The sequence below is a fragment of the Ranitomeya imitator genome, chromosome 4, assembly GCF_032444005.1.
Source record: "Ranitomeya imitator isolate aRanImi1 chromosome 4, aRanImi1.pri, whole genome shotgun sequence".
Taxonomy (NCBI): Eukaryota; Metazoa; Chordata; class Amphibia; order Anura; family Dendrobatidae; genus Ranitomeya; species Ranitomeya imitator.
The window spans coordinates 264887601-264899868 of NC_091285.1; the positions used below are offsets into that span (position 1 = coordinate 264887601).

General features: G+C 39.6%; 1 protein-coding gene across 1 annotated transcript in view; it reads right to left on the reverse strand.

Moving 5' to 3' along the window:
* Positions 1 to 12268, reverse strand: part of TRHDE (thyrotropin releasing hormone degrading enzyme) — a 1712820-nt gene that overhangs the window by 412533 nt on the left and 1288019 nt on the right. The gene's annotated exons all lie outside the window — the stretch shown is intronic.

Here is a 12268-nt window from a genome sequence, read left to right on the forward strand (position 1 = left end):
TCCCTATACCTGCCACTCTTTAGGCTGAATACACAGGATTGAAATCTGTAAATTAGGCCGGGGTCACACTTAACATATAAAAAATCGTTCCGAGTCTCCCTGCTGAGAGTCACACGAGTGTTATCCGTATCTTCCGTGTGTAATGCATTTGCAATGCGATTATGCGATTTTCTCGCACCCATGTACCCATATGACATCCGTATGATACATGTATGGCTTTACATTTCTCACTGAGTTTCCCCATTGAATTTAATGGCTCAATGGGCTGAAATGAGGAAAATGTGTGCGTATTTCTCGCAAGTCACACTGATGGTCCGTGTAGTGTCTGATTGTTTCTCGCACTCATAGACTTGCATTGGCAAGACTTGGGCAATTTACATGCTGCATTTTCACTCACACGCTGAATACTCCTGAGAAAATAAACGTTGATGTGAGCTTCACCATAGATTAACACTGGTCTGAGTGCTATGCGATGTTTTCTCTCATAGCACTCGTCCATATTCTATGGTACTGTGACGTCAGCCTTAAGGTACCGTCACACTCAGCAACTTTTGAACGATAACGATAGCGATTCGTGACATTGCAGCGTCCTGGATAGCGATCTCATTGTGTTTGACACAAAGCAGCGATCTAGATCCTGCTGTGACATAGCTGGTCGGAGCTAGAAGGCCAGAACTTTATTTTGTCGCTGGATCCCCCGCTGACATCGCTGAATCAGCGTGTGTGACGCCGATCCAGTGATGTGTTCACTGGTAACCAGGGTAAATATCGGGTTACTAAGCGCAGGGCCGCGCTTAGTAACCCGATATTTACCCTGGCTACCATTGTAAATGTAAAAAAAAAACACCACATACATACATTCCGGTGTCTGTCACGTCCCTCGCCGTCAGCTTCCGTGCACTGACTGTGAGCGCCGGCCGTAAAGCACAGCGGTGACGTCACCGCTGTGCTCTGCTTTACGGCCGGCCGGCGCTCACAGTCAGTGCGGGAAGCTGACGGCGAGGGACGTGACAGACATCGGAATGTGAGTATGTGGTGTTTTTTTTTTACATTTACAATGGTAACCAGGGTAAACATCGGGTTACTAAGCGTGGCCCTGCGCTTAGTAACCCGATGTTTACCCTGGTTACCCGGGGACTTCGGCATTGTTGGTCGCTGGAGAGCTGTCTGTGTGACAGCTCTCCAGCGACCACACAAGGACTTTCCAACGATCACGGCCAGGTCGTATCGCTGGTCATGATCGTTGGAAAGTTGCTGAGTGTGACTGTACCTTTACCCTTATATCTGGTAATCAACACTTCTGCATGTGAAAGGCTCCCTTAAATAATTGTGTCTTAATAAGTATAACTGCTGACATCACTGTATATGTACAAGTTAAATCTCAGATAAAATGCAATGATGACTCAAGCAATGTCCAAGTATTGGTGGGGAGGGTATGAGTGGCTATTGGAAAAATCAACAACAGTACAGTACTTGGTGATAAGGGACTTCGTAATAGGCAGTAGTAAAAGTGCAATTTGACTAAAGAAAAAAACATGCTTCTGCAGAAAACATTGACTAATTGAACTGCATTTTTATAAAGGGCTGCACTTTCTATTGCTGTGAATATGCAGCTGTGAAGTTTTGCACTTATAGTCTAAGTTACTTAATATTGTTAGAATACAGTGGTAAAGTAATACACTTATTGACTATGATGTTATACATGTAGGTGTACATAGGATCTACCGATTGCTAAATTGTTTGGTATGCAGTAGGGGAGAATACATTGACCATTCAATATGCATGAGAAGTCTGAGTGGTGTTTTCAATGTCTCTTGGAGAATATCATAATATATATAACATAATATATTCACTTGAAAAAATAAGTGCAGAGTGCTCCTCATTAAGGCTATAAAACACTTATTGACTTATTCCTGGTTTAGAGAATTGGTTGTCAAAACCCAATGTTTATTTCTAAGTGTACAGTAATAGAATAGCGTTTTAAATGTGCTACTTCAATAATAAAAGTCTATATACAGCAATAATTTATATAGTTGTCTTTTTTTCTGATAGTATATTATTGAGCTATATAATAGTTACCTATTCGATCTGTACAGAATACATATTTGACATTTCCCTTCATTGTTAAGTTATTCTTTATTGGAATTGGGGGATATTTTACTATTGTTATATTTACATTTTAAATAATGATTAATGTAATTGTAATTTTGCCTTTCTGCTGCATAGCTATTAGCAATTAAAATATTTCTCATCAAATGAGTTCACTTTTTTAAGTGTGTGTTATAAGACAGTTTCCATTGATTGTGTGTATTTTCCCACTGTATCATGCTGACAAATCATAAGTAGGCAGAAACACTCACGCAAAAGGAGAACATTCACCACAATAGCTCAAAGCAGATTTCTCAGTATGTGAGATGTATAGTGACAGACAGCCCTGATTGCCTGGTCTAAGGGTACCTTCACACACAGCGACGCTGCAGTGATACCGACAACGATGTTGATCGCTGCAGCGTCGCTGTTTGGTCGCTGGAGAGCTGTCACACAGACAGCTCTCCAGCGACCAACAATGCCGATAACCAGGGTAAACATCGGGTTACTAAGCGCAGGGCCGCGCTTAGTAACCCGATGTTTACCCTGGTTACCATCGTAAAAGTTAAAAAAACAAACACTACATACTTACCTTCCGCTGTCTGTCCCCGGCGCTCTGCTTCTCTGTACTGGCTGTGAGCACAGCGGCCGGAAAGCAGAGCGGTGACGTCACCGCTGTGCTTTCCGGCTGCCCGGCGCTCACAGCCAGAGCAGAGAAGCAGAGCGCCGGGGACAGACAGCGGTAGGTAAGTATGTAGTGTTTGTTTTTTTAACTTTTACGATGGTAACCAGGGTAAACATCGGGTTACTAAGCGCGGCCCTGCACTTAGTAACCCGATGTTTACCCTGGTTACCAGCGAAGACATCGCTGAATCGGCGTCACACACGCCGATTCAGCGATGTCAGCGGGAGAGCCAGCGACCAAATAAAGTTCTGGCCTTCTAGCCCCGACCAGCGACATCACAGCAGGATCCTGATCGCTGCTGCGTGTCACACTGAACGATATCGCTAGCCAGGACGCTGCAACGTCACGGATCGCTAGCGATATCGTTTAGTGTGAAGGTACCTTAACCTCCTGCTTGATTAGAAAGCACAGGTAAGTAGCAATTTTAAGATACAGTTCTGTGGGTGTAGAATGGAGTTTAGCGGTATCACATTACAAAATCTTAGTAGTAAGACAAACTGGGAAGAGGTTTTTGTCCTGATGAAGAGGTCCTGAATTGACCTCGAAACGCGTTGACTTTGTAAATCTGTTGAAATAAAGTGTCTAAGGAAAATATTCATGGAAAATATTCTATTATCAGCACATCATCCAGTGACACTTCACCCGGATATGTTATTACACAATCTTCTATCAACATTCCTCCTCAAGCATAAGTTGCTTGAACAAAGCATACATAAGTATGTTTACTGGCAGACTTGGTAAGCAGGAGAGCATATAGAAGGGTTTAATGTGACACAGCTAAACTCTGTTGCACTGCACTCTCACACACTGACTCATGCAGGAGGTTAGATCAGAAGATCAAGGTTGCATCATTAGAAACTTGCTCCAAGCTGTTGTGGGGGTATGTTCTTCTTTCCTTTGAGTGCTTTTGCATGCTTATTAATGGTTAGTATTATACATAGAGAAGTACCAACTGCCAGAAGAAAACTATCTAACACTCACTTGGACTTTAAAAAGAATTGACTCCCTGGGAGCCAGATTTTTTTATTGCTAATGTCTCTGAAACAAAGAGACTCTTTTTTTAAAAAAATGAAAGAATTTTATTCCACACTGCAACTACTATTATAGAAAAAACGAAGAAAAAAACAAAACAAAGTCCAAAATGCAGTATAAATTACAATATTTATTAAAATATATATAATATAGTGTAACGGTGGGAAAAAATACCATAAAAAGCACAACACCAGGGACAAAAAAATGGCAGCACTAAAAATAAATTAAATATATAACCACAGTGTAAGGACAACATATATGTGCATACCTGTGTCAATAAGCCATAAAATATATAGCAAGCAGATTTACCAAATAAATATTATAAAGTGCATGTGCAAACTTAATTAGTTGGTGGCAAAAAGGAGACCGAATAGAGATGCTGATAATAAATATTGCTGCAAACTATTGGCGCTAAATCCGGCCGGTATATAGTATAATAGTCATAGTGACCAGTGAGCTATAAAGCACCCAGCGGGCAAAAAAAAAAAAAAAAAAAGCCCAAAAAAACAAAATAAAAAAATCGGAGTAGAGGTCAAAAAGAAGCCACCTGGTATTACCTGCTGAATGGGATGAACGTCCCTGGGATGTGCCGAACCCCAACGCGCGTTTCGGCGTCTGCCTTCGTCATTATGTCATGTGTCCAGTTCAGCATGAAAAATTTGGTGAAAACTCTTCTTTAACTGGTTCAAATTGGGTATTGTAGGAGTAAAAATAAGTACAGATTTTTGTTTGTAAAAAGAAAAAATAATCCTCAAGAGTAAAAAGCATCTTAATTCCTCTATTGAATTCCACACCAAAAAGCTATGGATTAGTTTATTCTAATGTGGAACTGCCTGCATATCTGCACATCGGTGGTATAAATGAGTTTCAGCCACAGATTTATACTGCAAATTGTAAATACACATTAGATTTACCATAAGCAAATTTTGAATGTGTGAGCACATCTTTACTAAGCCATTTTAACCCACAAAAGAGGATGATGTGAAGAAGAAGAAGCATAGACTTTCTTTTATATTTTGTGGCATATTTATTTTCTCCAATATAGAAACCACATTTCATAAAGGCAGCCTAATAATACACTTTCTGGCTGCTAATATGTTTGTGCAAATACCGTTAAACCATCAAACAAATAAGCTGCAGAGTAAATACACAATAATAAAATCAAGCATGAGAGACATAACTAATTCCCATTGTCTGATTTAGCTTGACTCAGTTCCCAAATAATATGAAAACACATCCTTAATTAGTTAACTGCAAAACATCTCATATGCCTTCAATGTAATTGTTTCCTTCAGTTGCTAAAATGAATCAAACTGTTTTAATGTGTAAATAAATCTCTGGATCAATTTATTCTGTGTAAATGATAGATACAGCAAGAAATTTTTAACAAAAAATGTCATTGCTAGACGGAGCGGCATCCTAAGCAGGAGAAAAATAATTTACTAAAAGATGTTTCTTATATACGGTAAATCTGGTTTTCCCTACTGTATGCCAGATGAGAAGAAATTAATATATACTTTAAATATTTTTAGGAAGTCTGCACACAGGAAGAAAAGTCTCTGTAATCACCATGTCGGTCACATAATGCTTTTCTACTGTAATTTTACAAGCTCTTATACCATTTTATTTTACAGGATACTTCCCTTCCCACAAAATGATTATGCATCACTAGGTAGGCTCCAACTATCTATATTTCAGCACAATAGGCCAAGGTCACACCTGGCTTCCCACTGTGCTGAGAACTGTAGTGCTGCTTCATTCAAGTGAAAAGGGCCCTGCTATAGTTCCCTGCAGAGCTGATGGCTGTGACTGCCATTCTGCAGGGAAAATTTGGATAGGTTACAGTGATGAAGCAGCACTGCAGCGCCTTGTATCCAGACAATTTGGAGGAGCAGAAAACTAGACCCCCATATTATAAAGTGATAGTGTATCTTAGCTCATTGTCATTATATACAGTGGGGAAAAAATGGATGGGCCAACATACTCCGAACAGTGTGTGCCAACCTTGTGAAGACTTACAGAAAACGTTTGACCTCTGCCATTGCCAACAAAGGATATATTACAAAGTATTTAGATGAACTTTTGTTAATGACCAAATACTTATTTTCCACCATAATTTGCTAAATAAATCTTGCCAAATCAGACCAAGTGATTTTCTGGATTTATTTTCTCATTTTGACTCTCATAGTTGTGGTTAAACTATTATGTCAATTACAGGCCTGTCTATTCTTTTTAAGTGGGATAACATGCACAATTGGTGGCTGTCTAAATGCTTTTTCCCCCACTGTATTTTCAGTTATTGAACTCAGTAAAAATGTAGAAAAAAATCCATCACATAGCTTTTTTTCCCAAATACTGACTACATATGTTTTTTTGTGCCATACTTTGACCCCTTTGCATGACTTTTAGTAGATGATTTTGGTGTCATTAGAGGGGTTAGAAATGGTTTATCATGGAACAGAGACAGACTGCATTACAGTGATGTACCTGGGCTGATGGAAAAATTTTACATTGAGTACAATGTGAGTGAGTGGAGACAGTTTATTGATTCATCCAAAAATATCTGACATCTGTGCTACTGCACAATGGCAGCAAGTATGCTTCAATGCCTGTAGGGCATTCTGGGCAAGTAAATGAAAGCTGTATGAATTTAGAAATTATTCTTACACTGATGAAGCAGTTTGTGAAGATTCTACTGAAAGAGAAGAGACTTTAAAGTATCTGTGTACCAAGTTTCAGGGACTGTCTAAAGCAAAACTGAAGGAAGGCATTACAGGGGGTCTGGATATTCAGAAAATTATGAAGGAGGACATATTCCAAAAAAATGAAAGCTGTTGAGAAAAGTGCTTGGGATTCTTTGAAAGTATTCATGATGAAAAATTTAGGTAATAACAAAGATCAGCAAGAGCAGCAGGGTAGGAATATATAATAAAACATATCCTTTAATAATGTTCTAAAAAATGGGCCTAGGCCCCAATGCATAGACAGATAAACAAACAGTTTAAAGTGCTAGTGCTCCGAACAAACAGTGCTCATAATAGAAAACTGGTGTGATCTCACCAAAGTCGTACTTCCTTTATCTCAGTGAAATGGTTTCTCATAGGGACAAAGGCACATCAATAACCAGGCACGTCATGCTGGCACCTTTGTCAGGGGGAAAAGAGGAGATCTTCTTTGACCCTATGAAAAACCATTTAACAGGGATAAAGGAAGTATGACTTTAGTGAGATCATGCCAGTTTTCTATTTCTATAGCCACTTGAATCTATACATTGTCCCAGTAAACGTTATGTAAAACTCCACCACTGTACTACCACTGTTCCACGACATAGGTCACTCTCTTATACCACTAGTATCCACCCACCATCATTTTCGCCATAGTCATATGCCTAGGATGTTGCATATGTTGTATATACTTTGGTTATTTTTGTTCACAGTTTTATTTATGTTTTCCCAATTATGGTTTTTAATTATGCTGTATTGTATGTACATACTTATTTCAGTTACTGATGAAGGTCCAGCTGTGGGACCGAAACGTTTTCTGATTTGGGATAATAAATCTTTCGTTTCTTCACACCACAAAGTTGAGTGCCAGGTTTTGTATTATTTGCTGATTACGGTTTGGGAACCTACCCGTGCACCTCATACAGTTGTGCACACGTGTTTCTAACTAAGTTTTCTATTTTGAGCACTGTTTCTTTGGAGCACTAGCACTTTAAACTGTTTTTTAGAACATTATTAAAGGTTATGTTTTATTATATTTTCCTAACCTGCTGCTATTGCTGATGTAAACTTGGGAAGGTGCTGAGGCTCAGATTATATCTGATGCAAAGATTGCTAATAATTTTGCAATAACAAAGATCCAAAATTTAAGCCTATACTTAAGAAGAAGCTGAATCTTTTCAAAGCGTTGGCTTGTCTGATGAATTTGAAGTTACATTTTTTACATTTCCATTTGGTTTAATTTCTTGAAAACCTTGGTACTGTTAGCAGAGAGCAAGGGGAAAGATTTCATCAGGATATAAAAGAGATTGAATTACAATACCAAAGTAGATGAAATATGAACATAATGGAGGACTACTTCACAGAAAAGATCCAGAGGTCTTCTACAAGAGAAAAGGTATGAAAAGAAGCTTTTAATGGAAAAGTAAAAAGCGCAAGAATTAATGTCCAATAAAGTTGCAGAATGAATGTTCAATAAATTTGTAAAAATAATATTATGTACATTTTTTGGCTACAATAAACAAAAACACAACAAGCGTGATGTGCAAAATCCATGCCTGATGGTGTTTTTTGAAAAAAAAACAGGGTCCAAGAAAGCATAAGAATCAGTCAATGGATTTGAAGCAATTTCTATAAACCCAAATTTTGCATACCTATGTTATCTGGTTGGCTTCAAAATTAGCACCAGTATAAGCCATGTTGGGGGGGCTCTGTATCACTTTGATCTAAGAATCAAATTCAGACAGGCACATGTATTTAGTTTAAGTGTCTCTGATTATAGCTGTGTCCTAATGAGAAATGAGAATGCTTGGCCTGGGGGAAAATGTGTGTAAATGGGTTAGTAACTGGCTTAGTGATAGAAAGCAGAGGGTGGTTATAAATGGTATAGTCTCTAACTGGGTCGCTGTGACCAGTGGGGTACCGCAAGGGTCAGTATTGGGACCTGTTCTCTTCAACATATTCATTAATGATCTGGTAGAAGGTTTACACAGTAAAATATCGATATTTGCAGATGATACAAAACTATGTAAAGCAGTTAATACAAGAGAAGATAGTATTCTGCTACAGATGGATCTGGATAAGTTGGAAACTTGGGCTGAAAGGTGGCAGATGAGGTTTAACAATGATAAATGTAAGGTTATACACATGGGAAGAGGGAATCAATATCACCATTACACACTGAATGGGAAACCACTGGGTAAATCTGACAGGGAGAAGGACTTGGGGATCCTAGTTAATGATAAACTTACCTGGAGCAGCCAGTGCCAGGCAGCAGCTGCCAAGGCAAACAGGATCATGGGGTGCATTAAAAGAGGTCTGGATACACATGATGAGAGCATTATACTGCCTCTGTACAAATCCCTAGTTAGACCGCACATGGAGTACTGTGTCCAGTTTTGGGCACCGGTGCTCAGGAAGGATATAATGGAACTAGAGAGAGTACAAAGGAGGGCAACAAAATTAATAAAGGGGATGGGAGAACTACAATACCCAGATAGATTAGCGAAATTAGGATTATTTAGTCTAGAAAAAAGACGACTGAGGGGCGATCTAATAACCATGTATAAGTATATAAGGGGACAATACAAATATCTCGCTGAGGATCTGTTTATACCAAGGAAGGTGACGGGCACAAGGGGGCATTCTTTGCGTCTGGAGGAGAGAAGGTTTTTCCACCAACATAGAAGAGGATTCTTTACTGTTAGGGCAGTGAGAATCTGGAATTGCTTGCCTGAGGAGGTGGTGATGGCGAACTCAGTCGAGGGGTTCAAGAGAGGCCTGGATGTCTTCCTGGAGCAGAACAATATTGTATCATACAATTATTAGGTTCTGTAGAAGGACGTAGATCTGGGTATTTATTATGATGGAATATAGGCTGAACTGGATGGACAAATGTCTTTTTTCGGCCTTACTAACTATGTTACTATGTTACTATGTTACTAATAAACATACATCATACACTCATACATTTTTAGGTTTTGATATACCTTACCGAAAAAATATTTCAAGCAGTTTTAATTTCACTCCCAAAGAGAAATATTGCTATAATATATAAGGTCCACTTTCACCATAGAAAAAAGTCCCACGAGTACTGTGCAAAATATTCCATTTCAAGAATACATTGCTAATGCTTTTTTGATTAATTTGACAATTTTTACAAGGAGCATATAAGATTATTTCTGGATTCAGCCAGACTATAAATAAGGCATGCAATGAAGAATGACTTGCAGTGCCCCTGGAAGAAGCCGTTTCGCTGAAACACATGTTGGGTACTATTGTAGGCTTGTACTGTGGAGAATCAATCAAACTACCTAGTGCACAGCAGTATACATCATCCTGACTGATAACATCTGAACTTAGACAAAAAAAATTGGCACAGCTCCTACTGTTAAATGTGAAGAATACATTTGTGAAAACTTTGTTTTGGAGTTCCATGGGAAGATACTCACTGATATTAATAAAAATAACCCACTGTTCTAACAGAATACAGAAGCTGTTTTTCCAGGTACAAAGTCTAAAAACATATATAATTAATTCCCCATACTCTGGTAGTGTATTTCATTTTGAGACAAATGCATTCTTACAGCCAAAAATATGAAAAGGTTATCTACCAGATGACCCACATGCTATGAAGAGAATATTTTGTATATGTTGGAAAAGTTTATCTACGACTTTGTCTCATATGAGAGTTGAGTGAGCACTAAAATGCTCAGATGTTAGTTTCTCAGACTAAGCTAGACCTAACACTTGGATGCTCATTTCGAGTAATGAGTAGAGTGGGAAATCCGAGTATTTTTCTGACAGACCCTACACAGAGGTCTGGGGGCAATACAAATGTTGCAATGGATGGAAAAAGTGCTGAATGGAAGGAAAACAGTATGGGGGAGACACCTGAAAGCTTCTGTTACTCTCTTATTAGCACAATGGTGTCATACTTTTGCTCCACTTTAAGGATTGACAAGAAAATTTAAAAAAATTATGAGAACTGGAGTATAATGGAAAACAAGTTAAACATTTTTTCCTTTATACTGATTTGTATAAGACAAAATTTAAAAAAGGTTTTAAAAGTAAAAATTGTTGATTTCAATATAATTTATGAAAGACAAAAGAAGTGCCAAAAATTATAGACTCTGAGGGACTCAGAGACACCCCGAGTTAAACATAAATGAGGGCCTCATACACATTGTGTTAAAATTGTAATGTAGTGCTACTCCTAGACTCATAAAAGCTATACACTTAGTGCAAATCCTGCCCAAAATTACAAGCAGGATCATCTTTACACCCTTAAATGTACCAACTATAGTGCCTCATTCAAATATTGTGAATAAAGGGTGATAGTGTTACTCCTACACTCATAAAAGCTCTGTACACATGGCTAAGTTTGCCAAAAATTACAAGCAGGGTCATCCATATACCCTTGACGGCAACAACTAGAGTGTCTCATTGAAAAAGTAAGAAAGTATAGGTGCGGTATTTGTACACTCATAAAAAAATTATACATAGGACAAAATTATAAGTAGGGTCATCCAGTCATCCCTAGAACTTAAAAGACAACAAATGGCAGGCCTCATACAAATACTGATAACTAAAAACACTTTATGTATTCCTGTCATCTGGTGGTGCTGAAAAGTCAGGTATAAAACAGGTTTTGTTTATTGTTACCTGTTATGGCTAGTGGAACGCACCGAGAAAATAGAGATGTTTATTATAAATGGTGCGTTCGCAGCCCGAGGTCCACCGTGCAGGAGGAACCTGCTGCTAGCGAATGGCAGCACTGTTTGGCGGTATAGACTAGCTCTGTTACTCCACAGAGTAGCCGTGAAAGGGAAGCACTGCGCCCTGTTAGCCTCACAGGAGCACAAGCTTACTGCCAAGCTGATAGCAGTCAGTAGTTATGCAACATGCAATCTCCTCACCGGAGAAGCTGGTATTCTAGGGGCTTATTTCAGCCGGGTCCCTGAACACACTCATACAATCTCCTCACCGGAGGTGCCGGTATTCTAGGGGCTTAGTTCAGCCGGGTCCCTGAACACACTCATGCATAACCACAGTGGCGCAAAGCACATATATAAATTGACACTAGCGCATGGCCGTGCGGCCATGCGAGCCTTATATAGCTGCAGAAAGTAAAACACCTTCCTAGAAGGACCAATGAGAGACTGCCATAACTGAGCATGTGACCCTAAATCTCCACTGAGAGATCTTGCATGCTCAGTGTGCAAAGCAGGACTTAGTCCTATAGCACTTAAAGGACCTTCCAGAAAAGGACCAATGGACTTAGCTGCAGTATCTGACCATGTGACCCTCGATCTCCACTGAGAGATCTTACTCAGGGCATGCTCAGAATGAGAAAAGCAGGATTTAGTCCCAGAAGCATCTGCTCGCCGCTGCCCAGCACTGACTTCAATGGCAGAAGCCGGAGAAGCAGCAGTAACTCTTTGTACAGAGTGGGACTGAGCAAGAAGCTGGGACCGACGTCTCCGCTCAGCAGGCTCCACTGCGGCAGGAGAAGAATGGGAGACGGCAGCGGAGATGGCCTGAGATTCCCCCTGTTCAGAGGCGGGAACTCGACCCCTAACATTACCCCCCCCTCCTAGGGCCCCGCTACGCTCGAAGGCGGCAATGAGCTGCGGAGCCCGAATGTGCTCAGCAGGCTCCCAGGACCTGTCCTCAGGACCATAACCATTCCAATCCGCCAAATAAAATTTTTTGCCACGTACCACCTTGCACCCCAAAATAG